An 18,838-nucleotide genomic window follows, 5' to 3' on the forward strand; every position below is an offset into this window, starting at 1 on the left:
AGAAGGACAACTCAAATGAGCTATATTTGTATGATTATAATACCTGTATTTTATATATTTTAAAACATTAATTGAATAAAAGAAAAATATTTGCCTGGTCCTTGTCTGGTTTCCATTGGTCAACACTATATACCCAGAGGGAAATTCATGATAAAAAGTAATGGAATAGATTCTAGATCTACATATGAGTCTTAAAGTTTTCTTCAGTATTGCCCAGAACTCTTTAAGAGCTACTACTCGGGGAGATGCCCACTGGGTATGATCTCTTACCATTGCTTGGGGTGCAATATTTGTGCTCTCATAGAATGGATACGCCCCCACCAGATTCAGAGCACTATGGCAGGCAACCAAACATTCAGATGTAAAGCAGACACTTACAACTTACAAAGCTTTGACTACAGATCTCAGGCTAAGATCCATGTCAATTATCTAAGCATCATTTTGCAGAAAGTGAAGAAAAGGGATACAAAAGGTCCATTGTTGCTCACTGGGATGGGATGGGGAGGGATTACCTACCCAGAAAATTTGGGTCCCTTTTAAGGGAAACTGACTCATTATCACCAACCATATCTAGTTCCTACCCAATCATTTCCAAGCCATGCTGCCTTCTCCCCTACCTCCTACAAGACCTCAAGCTCCAGCAAGTATTCACCTTATCTTGTCTGAATGCTTCACACAGTATCTGTAACATAATAGGTGCTTAATAAATCTATATTGACTGACAAGTTGACTACAACACTTCCTAGCCATTACCAGGCCATACCAATGGGCAGGGAATCCATTTGCCTGAAGGAAAGTCATTTGTGATGCAAATTAATGTCATGGCGCTAGCTCCATGTCCCCCAACCTCTGCAGACCTCCATGAGCAAGTGCTAGGACAGTCCTGACATTCCCATCTGGGAACATGCTGATCCCAACCCCTAAAACATGTAATTCTATTAAACTCTAATGGTGTTCTACTATGGCCCTAAACAGTTACATTTTAGAACACAACGGCTCCAAATTCTATGTGTATATTTGTCTCTGCTCATCCCTGCCCCAGGCAGACTTCACTTCAGAGGTCAGTATGGGGTTGAGAGATGACAAGGGTTGTTTTGTTTTCATTGGAGGTGAGAGGATGTTGTTACTTTGAAATCAAAGAAGGGAGGCATGTGTGTGTGTGTGTGTGTGTGTGTGTGTGTGTGTGTGTATAATAAGGTTGAATAGGACAAACCAAAAGTTAGGAGATATGACCTCTCTCTCAAATCAGAAATGTGCTAGAAAATTGAAGGATTTAGAAGGGAGTGTCCCATGGTTAGAGACAGCCTTGGTAATAGTTACCTTCTGCCAATAGCTCCTGCTCAGGGACATGCTTCTTTAGTGAGTCAATAAGCGTTTATTATTAGACACCTACTATTATTAAGCATAATAACTCTCACCATTTCCTAAGGTGCAGGATTTTTGTTCTAAGTGGTCAGTTTCCACCGCAACATATTATCAGTTTCAGGACACTATAGCAGTCAACTATACACTCCTAGAAATAAAGCAAACATTGCCAAAATCTTCCCCTAAAGACCTCTTCCACATAGGGAATCTGTCTGCCCAGAGACCTTCAGGGGCTTATTTTGGATAATTTGCTGCAGACCTGATAGCACTTTCCAGAGAAAAGTAGCATTCACCATAGACTTTGGGACTACAAGTGGGGTCTTCACACACTCTTTTGGGGGGGGGGTACAAATTTGAGTCCATCCTGTTTAGAGGGCAATGTGCCCGGAGTGGTCAAGAATCTCTGGAGTTTCTAGGGAATGAAGGATGGCATCATGGGGCATAGCCTTCTGGGATTGTTATTTACGGACTTTGGTTGTATATGTACAATGTGTGGTGAATACACACACTTGTGAGAGCCAGATAGAATGTCAATTCAGAGGAAACATCAGTTCAGAGCTCAACACTCAGGTAGCTGGGATCCCGGGATCTGTCGTGGAGTTCTGCCTGTCCCCAGACAAGTGGCCATAGATCCTGGGTTCCTAAGAGATGGATTTTGCTATTATTTTTACTAGACAGCTGGTGTGACCATGTTGTCACATGTGGAGACACTACTTGTTTCTTCTTTATAGCCTTCAGGGCTTTGCACAATACCTGGCACAAAGGAAACACTTAATAAATGCTTGTTGATTGACTACTATGAGGGGAAAAAGAAAAATACAAGCCCTCAGCCCTTGAGGGCTGAAGAAAACACATTGAGAAATGTGAGAAAAATTCTCTCATATGAGAATGTATTCCACTTAACAATTGCCAATGAAATCAGTTATTTCAATTATACCAGCACCCATTAATGGGCCTTTCCAGTGAAAAGGCTTCACATTCCTCCTTCTGTGTTAATAAGGTAAGCCCTATCTTCCCATTCTAGAGAATTTACAGATAGTCATAAAGATCCAATAGTCAGGAGTCAGTGATTGTAGTACAATCTATTGAGAAGATAGAAAATATTATAGATAAGCAACTTCTCAATAGAAACATTGATACCTATAGAAAAGAATGAAAAGTAAGTACCCCAGAACAAATTGAGAAGAGAGAAGAGAGGAGGAAAAAGAAAGATACAGTGATATTGATGACAAAACTACCATAACTGATGTTTAGCTACTGCTGAAATGACAGAAACAATAAAGGGGAAACCAGTAGTAACATACTAAATCATAGAGCACCACCTAATAACATTACCAATTCATGTTTGTCTCAATCTCAAAGGGAATGGATGGCAAAATTTTACACTAAAGTGAACCAAATTTTCTAAACTCTATCAGACTTCATTAGAACATGGCAGAAGGATTATAAATGCAACTCTGTCTGGTGTTGAACACCACTTAACAAATGTTAAACCTAAAGTAATGAATCCTGTGGAAGAAGCAGTCTAGTTGCAAAGACTACTATAGAACTGCCTTCATTCATGCTTTAGAGAAAGGACTTAAGAGACCTCACCAGTATGTCAGATATGGCAACTTTATGTAAATTTTTAGAGGGCGGGGGCTGAAGATTTAGACCCAGGTCTCTACCTTCCTACAAGATTATATAAACTAATGCATTGCTGATACAGGAAATCCATTCTTAGACCCATGTAACCTTCCTAAAATATAGGGCCATCTAAAATGTTGTCCTTTCCCATCTAATTGAATGGCTCTATGAAGTAAGAGTTTGGAAGTGAGGGTACAGAAACATTAGACCTTGGGTTCTGATTGTACATAGTCTCCCAGTTGTCTGCAAAAATTTCACCTTAATAGAAAAAATAATTGTGTGCCATTCCTTTCACCAAATGATAGGTCTTTGGCTTCAGAAGAGTAGAGAGGAGTTTAAAATAAGCGCCTAGCTGCAGTTTTTAAACAAGTAATTTGCAAATCTGACCAGGGTAAAGTATATTCCATTACCACCATGGCCTCTGCCTCTAACTTTTTTACAAGAAAGGGATCTGGTTTACAGATTGGCATTTTATCATAAAGCCAGACTGGCCTGTGTCCCAAGTAGTCCAGGAGATTTGGCTCTGGAGATAAGTGCTATCATTGGTGTGGGACAACAAATGAAAAACTCCCATACATTCTCTCCCACTGCACTTTACAACAGAGTGGGGCCAACCTTGCTGGCAGTTTAGAGTGCTGGAAACAACCCAAGGTATGGATCAATTTGATGGTTCCATGACTTGGTGAGGTACTACTACCAGACATAATTTGGGATAACAATAACTAAACTGCCATCTTCCATGGACATTACTGCAGAATAAATACTTTTTCTGCCTTCCCCTCATCCAAAGAAAACAAAATTGAGAAATGTCAGCAAGTTTGTCAGCATTTCACCAGTTCAGTCAGTATTTTTGGTTTTGCCACCACTGCCGCTGGCCCCACCCCTAACTGTCAATACTCCCTTTCCTTCTTCTTGCTCCCTCCAGACTTCTGATGTCTATGGGTTTTGTTTACAACCCTCTCACAGAGAGGTAGGCTTATTTTTACTTGTGCAGAAAACATTTTCCACATTCAATCACCTGGACTAATGTCTCCCTCCCTCCCTTAATGTGGTTTTTAAGGTAATTTAAATATCTAACACATTTTCTTTTAATAGACACTATTTTGCCAATGTTGCCCACTTTAGTGATACTTCATCTAGTTTTAAGAGAAATAAAAACACTTTAAGCGGAAACAAAAATATGTTGTGGTACACTAATAGCTGGGGTTTGGGGAGGATGGGACCCAGTCAATGACATGTTATCTAAATTTAAAGTTAGCCATAGAATGTGTGTGTATGTACATACTCCATCTAGGGGAGGTCCTGATCATCAGTTTCTTTGAGTCTGGGGCTATCTATCCATATTTATTTATAGAGAAGTAGATATCTATTTAGATATACAAAATACATAATCAGGATAATACCCAATGAATCAGAGAAGAGTATTTTTTTAAATCTTAACATAGATGAACTTGTCCTTATGATCCAAAAAGAAGCGATTTTATTTTTTATTATACATAGGATGTTGTACAATCTTTTTTCCCTTTGTCTTTTATTTGCAAATATTAATGTTAATATATATTTTTTATTTCATGTTTGTTTTACTATTCAAAGTAATTTTTTGAAAAATTCTGTACAGAATCATCGTATGACCAAAATACCTATAGGTTTGTGACCCCAAAGTTTGAGTAAAAGTAAAAATATCTAATGTATAGACATGATATCCACTTAACCCTCTAGTTTCCAAATGGTAATACTGAGATACGCCAGTTGCAACATCTCACATTCCCAGTATGTGAAGCATTACATTTCAGTTGGAACTCTCTAGGATACCATATTGCAATGTCACTACAGAACTATTGTACTTAGGTAACAGTCTTACAAAAAGACACTTAAAAGATATGCTCTGGAAAGTAAAAAGGATGTGGAAGACAGAGCCCCGATGATGCTCATGGCCCTCAGGCTTGACCTGGAGATCCTCTAGAGGAAATAACTTTATGTCTTCATCAACCATCCAGCAACATATGGGGGCAACATTACCTGAAGCATAATGACCCAAAAAAGAAACTCCAAAAAAGTTTAATGGCAGAAAAGGAAGGTGGGGGAGGATTCTGTGCATTAAACAATAAGCACTTGAGTCTTTCCTCACAAGTAGAGACTTGCAATAATAGTAACTAACATTCTTCTTGCTCATATAGGTCATTACTATGAAACAAGGGAAGAAGCTCCTTTTAAAATTCTATTCCATACATGGATATATATTTATCAATAGGATCATTTTCATATATCCACAAACAGAAACCTCTGGCGGTTCCTGTTTTTGGATGACGTGTTGATTACATCATTTCTTAAGATATCATAGGGCCTTCTAATAGACATGCAGTCACCCCAAGTATGTCTAGTCCACATAAATAGGAAACACCAAACTAATGAAGAATGTCTATTCATCAGATTTTAATTTGCATCTGAATGGATACCCTATAGAGCTTGTTCAACAGTATGCATATTTGAGACAGACAGCAGAAATGTACAGTGAGCTAGGACCAGAGCTACACTAGAGGAAGAGAGCAGGCTATATTGTTTTTGGGAAATGACAGCATTTTTACTGATCCTAAGATTCCTGTGAAAACCAAAGCCCATATCTTGAAAATAAACATTTTACTTTTATTTCTGCATGCCAGTGAGACTTGAAACACCACTGCCTCTAACGAAATAAAGATGAGCATCATAGGCCTCCCTAGGGCTGGCTGACTGATTCCTTCAGGCCAGTCCACCCCTGTCCCCACCTGACATGTGAAGGAAAGCTTGGAGGGGGGGAGCAAGCAAGAGAGTGCAAACAACAGGAAGGAGGCAACCCAGGCTGGCAGTGTGCATCCCACAGCCAGTTTTCAGAGAAACACTTTGCTATTGTTGGACATCCTGGTCAAAGGTCAGATGATGAAAGTCAAAGTAAAAGCAGTGGTAGTTTAGAAGATCAGAGGGATTCAGCAGCACCAGAGCCTGAAGAACAAGAAGAAAGAAAACCATCTGCCACGCAGCAGAAGAAAACACCCAACTATAGCAAAACCACTGCTAAGTTACCCACTAACACTAAAAGAATTCAGAAAGAGGTAGCTGAAATGACCCTTGAGCCACCTCCAAACTGCAAAGTTCTGGGACTAAAAGAGAAAATGAATGGAGATTAACTACACTTGGACCACCAAGTTCTGTATATGAAAGTGGTGTACTTTTTCTGGATATCACATTTTCATCAGATTATACATTTAAGCCACCAAAGGTTACTTTCCATACCAGAATTTCACTGCAACATCAACAGTCAGGGAGTCATCGGTCTGGATAGCCTTAAAGACTACTGGAGCCCTGCTCTGTTTATTTGCTCTTTATTCCTTCTTGACAGATTGCAATCCTGCTGATCCTCTGATTAACTGTTGGTCAAATACTGACCAACAGAGCAGAATATGACAGGATAGCCAGAGAGTGGAACAAGAGAGGCAACATAAATGGCATCTTTTTGTGCAGCATGAGGAAGCAGGAGGCCTCTTTATACTTTGCAGCACATCTTTATAGCCTTTACAATACAGACTTTTGTGTGTATGTTATACTGACTCTACTTTGCTTTTATCCTTTGAAGACTGGGAGACTTCCCAAAAAGGTAAATACTATGATAAGTAGCATTTTGTTCAATTAGTTATGTTTAAAAAATACCTACTTGTGAGTCTTGCTTCTTTGGGATATCAAAATGCATTTTGTCATATACTAAGTCTACCATATATTATAGTGCATTCTAGCCAAATCCATAATGTGTATGAAGTTATTAAAGTAACCTGTAGATGACTAGAAATCATGTCGTTTGTGTTAAACCCAGATCTGTTTCTAATTATGTGGTACATGCTGTTGTGGGAAATGTTTTACCTTTTACCTTTGTCAGTTTGTAATGAAAGGATTTTTTACCCTTTGTAACTCAGAGAGCAAGTGTCTAATGTATCATCTTGAACACAGTGAACATGTTCCGGGGGAGGGGGAGTATAACCAGAATGGCCTTTGTTTTCTTTGAGTGACTCAATTTACCTCAGTGAGCTTTACTAGTTGCTAAGCCCGGGCCCAAACTCCATTAGGTGTTAACGTAATCCATGTGGATGTGAACCTCCCAGGGACCTAAGGGGAGGAGCTAACTCAAGAGCCAATCATAGCAGCCTAAGTTCTGGTCATTCAGATGACGTTTGATGATGTCTGAAGCCCTATATGAAGAGAGGACAGAGCCATTTGCTCAAGGCTCTCACTTGTGGTGGTGCTGAGGCGGAGACTCCTGGCTAGGAGCCCTCCGGCTTGGAAACCGGATGCTGAGACTTTGTTAAACTCTGGTAACTATGTGGTAACTATGTGTTGGGATTGAATCAGACAAAGTCTGTTGATGTTTGAAATTTGTTTGCATTTTTGTTTTGAAGTTCAGGGTGCTGGCTTTTTCCCCTGAACTGAATGATATTTGAATGCTGAATTAAAAGTAAGTTTGTCAACCCCTTCACCTTGCTTCCCTTAATTAAGCAGATCAGAAGAACCTGTGCTGTTGGCAGCTTTCTGGGTGCTGGCTGTGGGTGAATCTTATACCCCCACAGAAGCTCCTAGCCAGATTGTTGAAACAAATGGTATAGTTGGCAGGATCTGGCTTTAACAAGGAAGCATGGCATGTTGGGGTACTGGGTTGGTTGAATGTTTCCTGGTTTTTGGATTGCTCTTTGTTGCTCCTGAGGCTGCACAGAACCATAGCCACTCCAAGTACAAAGTCCTGAAGGAAAACAGGCTGGTGGAAGTGCTGGGCATGGTTTCCCAGGGGCCCAGAGCAGGAGATAATCCCTTCTTCCCAGGGCTTAAGCTGATAAGCCTGGCCCCAGAGGACTGTGCTGAAAGTCCTTGAGATTATATTATATATGGAGTTTTGAAACAGGCGTGGAGAATGGCCTTCCTACAGATTTGGCAGGAGGGGCTGGTGAGGAGAAAGAAGCAGACAGCGGCTGCCAAAATATTGATCCAAGAGACTGCCTGCATGAGAATTTTGGAAAGGAGAGAGCAGTGAGCTGCTTTCCAGCTGACTTTGGTGAGGTGAGCACAAAGATGGGGAACCACCTACATTGGGATTCCAGAAGAAGCCAGGTGAGGCCAGCTGGAGTTGGAACCCAGGAGCCTGAAGTCCAGCCCTGGGGCAAGATAGAAACTTTACAGCAAGGCACTGAGTCTGCCTTTTTGGTCCCTTCAGCTTGGGCTGCTTGGGATCCAGGAGGGAGGCATGGATTTGTTTTTGCTGGTGTGGGGGAAGTGCCTTGGACCCCCAGGGACCCCACCCTGTTGGCTTTATTGCCCAGCGGACCCTCAGGACTTGGAACCGGGGACTGGAACTTAATGGGGAGAACAGACCCTAAAAGAACTTTGGACTCTTTGAAATTGGGACTTTGGGTGCCACGTGGAAGCCTGCATTGGCAGTTTGGGAGGAGACATCCCCAAGAGAACTCTGTTTGTCTGTTTGCTTTAGGACTTTCTAACTAAAGCATGCCTGTGCCTCAGGGTACTGGGAAAAAGCCTGCAATGGCAGTGTGCTGCTGAAGAAGCACTTTATTTGAACACTTTATGAGCTTAAGAGATTAACTTGCTTTGACCTAGGGGTGGACATTTGAATAGTTAACAATTATTTTGGGAATGATTGATTGAAGAAATTATCTTGCTGGGACCTAGCGGTGGGTCACATTTGAATTGTAAATCAATATTTGGGGAATGTCACTGAATGATATGTTTTGCTTTATTATGAATGATATGTTTTAGTTTTCTTTGTAATTGGATCACAATGTATGTTCTAGGATACATGGCTGATTAGATTATGTATCCTAGAACAAGGGGTGGAGTGTAACCAGAATGGCCTTTGTTTTCTTTGAGTGACTCAATTATTCTCAGTGAGCTTTACTAGGTACTAAGCCCCGGGCCCAAACCCCATTAGGTGTTAACATAATCCATGTGGATGTGAACCTCCCAGGGTCCTAAGGGGAGGGGCTAACTCAAGAGCCAATCATAGCAGCCTAAGTTCTGGTCATTCAGATGACATTTGATGATGTCTGAAGCCCTATATGAAGAGAGGACAGAGCCATTTGCTCAAGACTCTCACTTGTGGTGGTGCTGAGGTGGAGACTCCTGGCAGCTGTAGCTAGGAGCCTTCCAGCTTGGAAACCGGATGCTGAGACTTTGTTAAACTCTGGTAACTATGTGGTAACTATGTGTTGGGATTGAATCAGACAAAGTCTGTTGATGTTTGAAATTTGTTTGCATTTTTATTTTGAAGTTCAGGATGCTGGCTTTTCCCCCTGAACTGAATGATATTTGAATACTGAATTAAAAGTAAGTTTGTCAACCCCTTCACCTTGCTTCCCTTAATTAAGCAGATCAGAAGAACCTGTGCTGTTGGTAGCTTTCTGGGTGCTGGCTGTGGGTAAATCTTATACCCCCACAGAAGCTGCTAGCCATATTGTTGAAACAGGGAGAAGATGTGCATTACACAAAGGGCAATGACTAGATCATGGTGGGAGTAAGGAGGCTACAACATTTGACCAATGAAGAATTCTGAAGAACAGGAGTAATGAATATCATCAAAGAATTACATAATAGAAAGAAGTGGGCTGGTCATGTAGTGAGATCTAAGGATGATAGATATGACCAGAGTACTCTACAGGTACCCTAGTGATGAGAGAGAGAGGAAAAAAGAGAGAGCAAGGACTTCCTGAACATTGGATGGATGCCATATGGTGAGATTTTGAAGGGACATGGCTGAATCACGCAGGATGGGCAGGCAAGGATGGGTTTCAATATGCATTTCTAGAGGAAGCTGCCTTATTAGTGAGATAAGGATAAGGGATGCATTGAGTCATAGGATCCCCAAATTCTAGATCTAAATCTGGAAGGGACCTCAGAGACAATCTAGTCCAACTGCCTAGTTTTACACAGAACCAAACTCGGGGTACAGGGAGTTTGTGACTTTCTCCAGGTCACATAGCTAGTAAAAGCAGAGAAGGAATTTGAACCCAGGTCCTGACTCAAAATACCTGAGGCATCATCTACATGAATTGGAATAAAGTTATTAGAAAGACACTTCTTTCTAAGGAAAGTGATATCTAAAGGAAAGAGGAAGAGAGCTGACGTGAAAACAAAGGCAAGTTGTAGCATCTGCATCTTTCACTCAGCCTCATCCACCAGAACGTTTGCATTGAAAAGCTAGATGTTGGAAAATTTATCTGCCTAAAAACACTTTTGAATGGGATCAACCAATGGGAGGCTGGAGACGATCAGAAAAATAGGAGATACATCTGTCAGTTATAAATAAATCTCAAGATACGTATTGAAGGCAGACCAGACTGTTACACTTTGGGCTACAAATGCTGGAATTACTGCATTTCTTCCCACTCACCTCATCTGGAAAAACCAGAACTCTTAGGGTACTTGTAAAAATATAAAGGTTATATTAAAAAATTTTCAGGGAGAGAAGGTTGCTCAAAGAAGTACTTTTCAAAACAACTTTACCTAAGGAGGAGGAAGAGGGAAAGAAAGAAACTGAAACTATTAACAACTGATGATTTGGGGAGAGCCAGAGTCCCCCCACCCCTTTTTTGAAGTCCTGATTTTTAAAAGTTCATTCTCTTGAAGGACATTGATGATAATGAGACTGGACTAACTTTCTTGTTCCAGACTCTATCCAAGTGGAATAACCATTGTCTTCTGCTTGGGTGGGGCATACATTTTTTTTTTCATAGTTTGCCCATGGATGGGGGTTGTCTAGGTACAGAAATAGTCTCTGTCTATGAGTGATATGATGTAACTCCCAATCTCCCACTGTAATATTCTCTCTCCTTGTCTACCAGAGTTGATTGCTACTCCTCTTCCAAAAGAAGATATAATCCTGTGACCATGATTGCCTTTGGTCTAAGAAAGGCAGCCAAATGACTATCTTTTTATTTTAAGTGTGCTGGCCTTATTAATAAAATTATTAAATTACTCAGAAACTGTGTGTCTCAAACACTTTTACTCACCACAAGTTATCAAAGCAATTGAAGAAGAGAATGTCTCTCACCAGCAGGGAGACATAAGAACATACAAGAGAAGCCATGCTATTATGTAAACTATTCTAATATCTTTCTCAAATTAAGAAACTGCTGTTATCCTTTTCTACATAAACTCAAAACCTCAGAAGCTCAAAATATTTATATATCCTTCATGTGAATAGCCTATAAAGGCTAGAAGCCTAATAACCTTAATTTCCTTTTTGACACTGGAAAACATGTTTCATAAAAGAAATCTTATCTGTAGCTTTTCTGTAAGATGTGAATTATTGATAATGTGTATTATGTTTTTTTTTTTACATCTGTCAAATTTTCCTGCCATTTTTATTGCTGGATTTTTCCTGGTCTTTATTTTTCCTCACAAAAGCTTTCAAAAATAAACTACTATGTGTCTGGGGGTTATTTGGAGATTTCTCTGTCTAGACTATCATTGTGCTATTATTAGTAATTCTCTATTCTGTATAATGTTACTGAGAGGGAGGGGGAAAGATTTTCAATATTTGTCATTTTTGTGCTTTTTTTGATAATCAGGTTTACAGATTTAATAGAAAAAAGATGAAATTTTGCAAGAAAGTAATATTTCTGAGAGCCAAAATGGCAAAAAAGGCAGGAACTCACCTGAGTTCTCCCCCAGGCTCCTCCAAACACCTTTAAATAATGCCCCCAAACTAATTATAAAGTGGCAGAACCCACAAAAGGATAGGGTGAAACAGTTTTCCAGTCCAAGACAACTTAAAAGGTCAGCAAGAAAGGTCTGTTGCACCTGAGTGAGAGTGGAGCAAAGTGGAGTACAGGCTGGGCCCTAGAAAACCAGGAGCAGGCCTTGGGAATGACTAAATCAGCAGTAGTAGCAGTGGCAGCTGCTTCTGGAGCCCACAGATGTAAGGAGTACAACAATGGTCAGAAGGAGATTAGAGGATTTCCTTTGCTGGCACTGGGGGCAGGACTCTGTTGAATTCCTTATCATTCCTTAGTGGAGTCCCAGGAGGAGGAGGAGCACACAATTCCAGGGCAGAAAAAGAGTGCTTGTGGCTGCTCACAGACCAGAGCACAAGCCAGGAGAGTAGTAAACACACCTTCTCCTTAGATCATATCACCTTGGAAGAACTGAAAACTTACAGGTCCCTAGAGGAATCTCTGAAAACAGCAGCACAAAACCCCTGAAACTTGGGACAGTGCACCATCCACCCTGGAAGCAGAGCCTTGCTTTGGCAAAGAGTTAAAAGTCAAGAAATAGTCTGGAAAAATGAGCAAACAGAAAAGAATTCTGACATAGGTCCAACACAGAACCGAGGAGAGTAAGACTTAGATTCGTTGTCTCACTGTCTGTGCTTCTTATGGGAGATTGACTTATAGTTTTCTTCCCAAAGAACCAATTCCTTCTGCTCATGAGACAAAGCTTATGAGCTGCTGTCCAACAAAGCATACTTTGTAGGATCACCCCCACCCCCCAAAAAAACTTACAATGGTAAAACACAAGAAAAAAGGATCAGTGTCTTGGGAATGAAAAAGATATCCTTCTTAGGAATAGGACCAAATATCATGACAACGATGAAATTCTTAAAGATGACAATGAGACTGGGCCTGTAACTACATTGGCCTGTAGAATGAAGGGCCAAGTGAGGAAAATACTTCCATCAATGTCTAGCAACTACTTCTCTGAAACTTGTAGTACTGGAGAGTTGCCTGGAACATAAGGGTAAAGACCTTGCCCAGAATAACACAGCCACAGTGCGTTATAAGACATGAAGTTGGGTCCTTTCTTTGAACTTGACCTTCTATTACACCGCATTGCTTCCTGGAGATGAGGATAACCTAACAAATGGAAAGAATTGAGTTGTTTTTGTTTTGTAAAGAGGGTGGGTGGCACAGTGTTTCATGATCGTGCTGAATGAAATCTGACTTTAGAGCTTGCCGAGATGAAGATACTCAAAGATGAAGATTCTATTTCCTGACAGAAAGAACTATGAATTCACCTTCTTGCATCTCCTGCAGAAAGAAGCACCTAAGTCACCCAGACCTACCAAGTCTAAGTTATCTGGACCCAAATTACTTGGACTCTTAAAGTCAACCAAATCTCTATATTTCCATACCCCCAGCCACTGGGAGAAGCACCCCTCTGCCACCTTGGCCTGAGCCCTCAGTGCCATCTTGCCTCCCAAGCCTTCAGAAAAAAATATGAAACCGATTGAGAGCAAGGAAAACTTTGAATCAGAATTGAAAGATGCTGGAGAAAAAATCAGTAGTAGTTACTTCTCAGCCCCATCATTTGGACTGTGCAAAATGATCAAGGCTTTCTTTCATTGACTTGGTGAAAAGTGTCCAGATGTGATCCTCATAGAAGTGGATGTTCATGACTGTCAGGGTGTTGCTACAGAGCGTGAAGTGAAATGCATGCCAACATTTTAGTTCTATAAAAATGGAAAAAGGTGGGTGAATTTTCTGGAGCCAATATGGAAAAGCTCAAATCAACCATTAATTGTGGATCCTGTGAACAGTGTGAACAACTGTCGACTGTCTAAATTATATGGTTTATAATTTTTCTATTTCCAAAAAATATAAAGTGTAGCAAGAATATGTATCCAAATAATATTTGACTGTAAATGACAATAAAATGTAAATCCTACCCTTTTGACAAAAAAAAAAAAAAAACTATGAATTCTCTGACCGAATGTAAATACATAGTAAGAATAATGCATGGGGCAGCTAGGTGGTGCAGTGAGTAGAGCACCGGCCCTGGAGTCAGGAGGACCTGAGTTCAAATCCGGCCTCAGACACTTGACCCATGAACTAGCTGCGTGACCTTGGGCAAGCCACTTAACCCCAATTGCGCTGCCAAAAAAAAACCCTGAAAAAAAGAAAAGAATAATGCTGAGGAAAGAGTGAAGACTTGAAATCAGTCTTCTCTGAGCACAGTGTCAGGGCAAAGGAGGAGAAGAATTGAAGAAAAATAAACCAGCCATCAGGACAATTAAGCATTCTCAGTCTAAGATATTGTGATGATCTCTCCAAAGTATAACCAGAGATGACTGATCTGCTTTTGTCTTTAGACATGGAGGGTTGAATAGAAAACCATCAAACTAAAGCAGGTGATAAGAAAGGTGACAAAATTTAGAATTGATTTTTAGGGTTACTCTGGGTACCAAACCCAATGAAAAGGTAAATACAAAACCTCAAAATGGCTTCATTGCTAATATCAGGAATAACATCCCTATCAACAATGGTTAAACATTTATGTTCTGTGATTAGTGTTGGCTAGAAGTATAGGACTGATCTAGATTTCTAGCTTATGTATCACCTGGCCAACTTTCTAGACATCAATTTGGTCCTTTTAAGAGATCCAGCTACAGTCTTCAGACTTAGGCAAAAGTAGAAAAAAGGGGTGCTGAAGCTTCCAACTATGACTAGGAAAAAAAGGAAAGGACTAGGAATTCATACCAGATGCCACAGCATCAAAGGGTTCACCGACCAGCTCTTGAAATCTTAAAAATTTGCCTCAAGAGATAGAGATTAGAGAGTTCAGGGCCTGAACTTCAATGACGTTCTCAGAATTTTCTCAGGCACTAAACAGACATTTTCCTTTAACATATTTTTTAGATACCTATGGATTCCTCTGTGTCATTTTTTTCTGGTTGGATGAATGATTGATGTCTTTCAAGGCTTTAGTAGCTTCAGAGGAGAACAAAGTAAAAAGGGATGAAGTTTTTTAGAGCTTGCCATTGTAACCTGTTATTAGAATATCATTCCAATAATGAAGTGCCATGTTTACATTTATACTCTTATGGCAGAGAGGTAGATTAGTGAGCTGAGTTCACACTGAACCCATTCAAGTAACCTATGTGCCAAAGGACGTTTTCCCCTTAATTAATGTAAGCTAGATGGCATGAACTCTACAATCAGCAGAAAAAAAGGATAAAAATTATAGAAAGGGTGAGAAGTCAAGGAGGGACTCAGTCATGGTTTGAAATGCTGACATCTCCAAAAGCATTTTGGGTAAAGCTTTGGCAAAACATTGGAGTGTTGGTAAATCACAGAAAAAAGGGTAACTCACTATTAACACAAGAAAAATTAAATATTACATATTTCCTCCTTTCCTACCTCTGGTTGACAAGTTAAAAGGAGAAAAATGGAAGCTACCAGCCTTTGTGCATCAGGACATGAACTCTTGTCTTTGGCATATCCTGGGGTCAGTGCAAAACTTAGAACTATATTATAGAAGAGAGAAGATAGTCATCGGCTTGCTTCAGAGATACTTCCCAATTAGAAAGAGCACCTAGAAGAAGAAAAAAAGATAGGAATTTCCCTAGCCACTAAGCCAGAAATTATTCAGGGACCCATACAGTTAGTCCCTGCCATGTTGGATTTTTATCTCAGCAAGTTTGTTTGGGGATGTTGATAGTGAGACTTTCATAGGTTTTTATTTTTAAACTGCCACTTGCATTTCCAAGTTCAGAGAACTAATGACAACCACCTGGAGAATTAAAGAGCAATCCTACCACTAAAGGGATAGAGATAGGAAAGAAGACAGCCTAGACCTTCTGGGTGGTTTATAAAATGATTATTCAAGCAGATTGTGCAGTGTTCATATTCCTACTCCAAACATGCTCCATCATTCTTTTCTCTTTAGTCTGACCTTGTCTTATCCCAGTACAAATAAGAAAGATGTGCTTGCAGACATGAAAATTAATCATAGTACATCTCACAGAACTATGTGGTGCTGGGTTCTCCTGTAGTCCTAAGCCAACAATGGTGATGAGGTACAGGCCGTCACTTCTAACCAGCCACCATTATTAGTCTGCCTCTCCTAGCTGTAGGATGAGGCAAACCACTTCTGTGAGGACAGGTTTCTATGCAGGGACCCAATAAGGTAAAGCTTTGGGGGGACAACTATTGCCTCCTTGCTCAGTGAGATGTGACCTGTGAAATCTCTTTCAGGGTTGTCTCAAGACAACCATTGTCTTGAGAACATATATATTCCCTGCCCAGAATTTCATTTTGGAGCACGACAACTGGTAAGCCCTAGGTTCACACCTTTTAAAGTACATGCATTCAGGCTTTAGGACAAACTCCTCAGTCTCCATAGTAGTGACAGAGGTAAGATGTCTATTGCTCATCCTGCTCCCTCCTGCCATGTTTTCCTTCATCCTAAAGAATGAAGAAGAGGCCACAAATGAGAAGCTTTCAAAGCTGTCTAATGTCCTTGAGGATGAAAGAGAAGATTATGCCTTCCTTTTTTAAACTGGGACAAACTAAACTATACTCAACTCAGTGTTTTGTCCACCAAGTCATTGGTACTCTAGTCTTTACCTACAGTTTGAAAGTTATATTTACTAAAAGTATCATCTTTTTGCTTTAAGAGTATAAGGAAGATGATGGTGAAATTGTCTTAATTTATGACAGAGACAGAGACTTGGATTGGGAGAAAGGCTGAGGGATAAAGAAATGAAAAAGCACAGAAGACACTAAAACTGTCCTTAGTCCTGTTTGGAGTCTACAGAGGAATGATACTTTCACTACTTACTCCTTAGGCAAGCCCCAGAACTCCCTATGGTTTTTAGACAGACTCTCTCTCCTTGCTGATTGCCTCTCAAAGATTCCCTCTGAAAAATGGGGGGCGGGGCAGGGGGCACATTAGAATAAGCAAAGGAAACAAGTGATATCCTCTATTAAACTATAGACTTTTCCCCAGTGGCTTGCTCCCTGCTAAGATTTCACATCATTAACAAGAAATAAAGCTTTCCAGTTATTTAGAGGAATGCCAAACAAATTGGAGCAAAGCAACAACTCCCTGAAAGTATTCCCAACATTGAGATATTCAAGGCTGATATAAAAAAGATTAAGACTAGGCAAATGCTTGTGTGGTTCATTAAAATTAGTGATTGCAATTATGAATGCCTTTAGTAAGAAGACATATGTCTTGTATTAAGATAAATTAATTCTCATCCCCAAGCTTACAAAGGAAAACCATTCAAGACCAATACAACTTCCTAAGCACTTTCCTTGTCTGTCAAATGGGGTTAGTATTTGTAATACTTAGGTATTTGAATTCATATCTTCTAAGTATCTGTCCTAATCTCTGACCACAAAGCAGAATGCATCTCAATTCAAGGGGATGATCATTTCTCAGAATTGTGCAACATAGAAGAAAAGGGGAAATTTGTCTAGAATAGTTCACATTGGAGATAAACAAAGGCCTTGAGTTTCATGTGAGATCCAGAAAGCATAGAACTGATCCAGCCTGTCTAAAATATAATCATGTGCTACATTTTCCTTCCTGCTGGAGGCATTAAAGTGCTAAATTTATAAATGATCGCTGAGCTCTGCATTTACAAAGACTAAGAAACCACCTCTGAAACGGAGAGATGCTAGTGAAGATGCTTTGGATCGTATCAAGGACCAAAGGAAAGATAGATGTTGATGAAATATGAGACAGGGGTGAAAGCAGACCAAAGTAACTATGTCAGGGCTACTGGCGCTGGACTTCAATGACTCAGAGTTGTGGAGAATCAGCAGCCTTACTCTCTCTCCCTGTTTTCTACGAGGACTAATGATATCAAGGGGTGATAACTCCAATTCACAATCAAGTCAAGTGAAACAAACAACCACCACCATGTCAAGATATGGACTCAGGAAATTATTATTAATAGTAGTTAGTATTTATATAGAACTTTAAAGGTTTGCAACATACCTTTACAAATATCTCATCTTATCCTCACAAAAGCCCAGAGGCTGATACTCTTGTATCCATTTTGCAGATGGAGAAACTAAGCCTGAGGGAAGATAAGCAACGTACTCAGGGTGACCCAACTAGAAAATTTCTGAAGCTGGATTTTAACTGAGGATGTCTTGAATCCAAATCCAGTACTTTATCCATTTTGCCACCTAGCTGCCCTGAGGCCAGAGAGAAGAGGAAGACAAAAAAAAAAGAAAAGACAAACTGAGCCAGTGGAATTATCAACCCATATAGTTTTCTATAGAAGGTAGGCCCAGTCTGAACTTAACAGAAGTATGAAATGATGAATCGAACAAGGGAGATGCATAGCAACAAAAGGGTAATAATGAAAAAGTAGGAACAAAGGAGTCCCTCAACTCCTGCTCTCATGATAGAGGAATTCAACATAGGCATAGACTCCTTCAAACAACGTAACCACCCAGTTCCTCAACCTACTCACTTCTCATAAGCTACTCTTCTACCTCACCATACACAAAGATAGTCAAATCATTGACCTTGCCAACACACGCAAACATACCACCTCTAGATTCAAAAACTTCAAAATTCTCAGGTCTAAACATAACCTATTGGGTTTTCACCTCTCCCTCTGCTTTCCCTTACAAAACCCTACCCTACTCTTTATCCACACCATGACCTACAATCCCTTGACCCATCAGTTCTCTCCCAAATCATCTTCCCTGAACTAATCACTCTCTCCCTGCTTTTCCCTATCTTGACCCTTTGATGAGCCAATTCAACTCTATACTGAATCCCTAGTTCCCTTATCATATTGCCAATTATGTGCCCAGCCAAGCCTCAGCCTTGGATCACTTCTATCATCTGCCCCACTTACTTCTACACGCATGCCATTATTGAAATGAGATATTTGTTAAAGCCCTTAACACAATGCCTGGCACATAGTAGGTGCCAATCACTATTAACTCACGCCCCACTGCTTACACACATACCCATGTCTCCCACATCTTCCCCCCAAAAAAACCTTACATAATCTTCTCATCCCTATCATCCTACAGCTCTTTTGCCTTTTGTAGCTAGCCTCCTCAAA

General features: G+C 40.2%; 1 pseudogene; it reads left to right on the forward strand.

The window, feature by feature from the left end:
- The first annotated feature begins 245 nt into the window (after positions 1 to 245).
- LOC118837484 overlaps positions 246 to 18,838 on the forward strand; it is a 52,359-nt pseudogene continuing 33,766 nt past the window's right edge.

This window comes from Trichosurus vulpecula, chromosome 1, assembly GCF_011100635.1.
Source record: "Trichosurus vulpecula isolate mTriVul1 chromosome 1, mTriVul1.pri, whole genome shotgun sequence".
NCBI lineage: Eukaryota > Metazoa > Chordata > Mammalia > Diprotodontia > Phalangeridae > Trichosurus > Trichosurus vulpecula.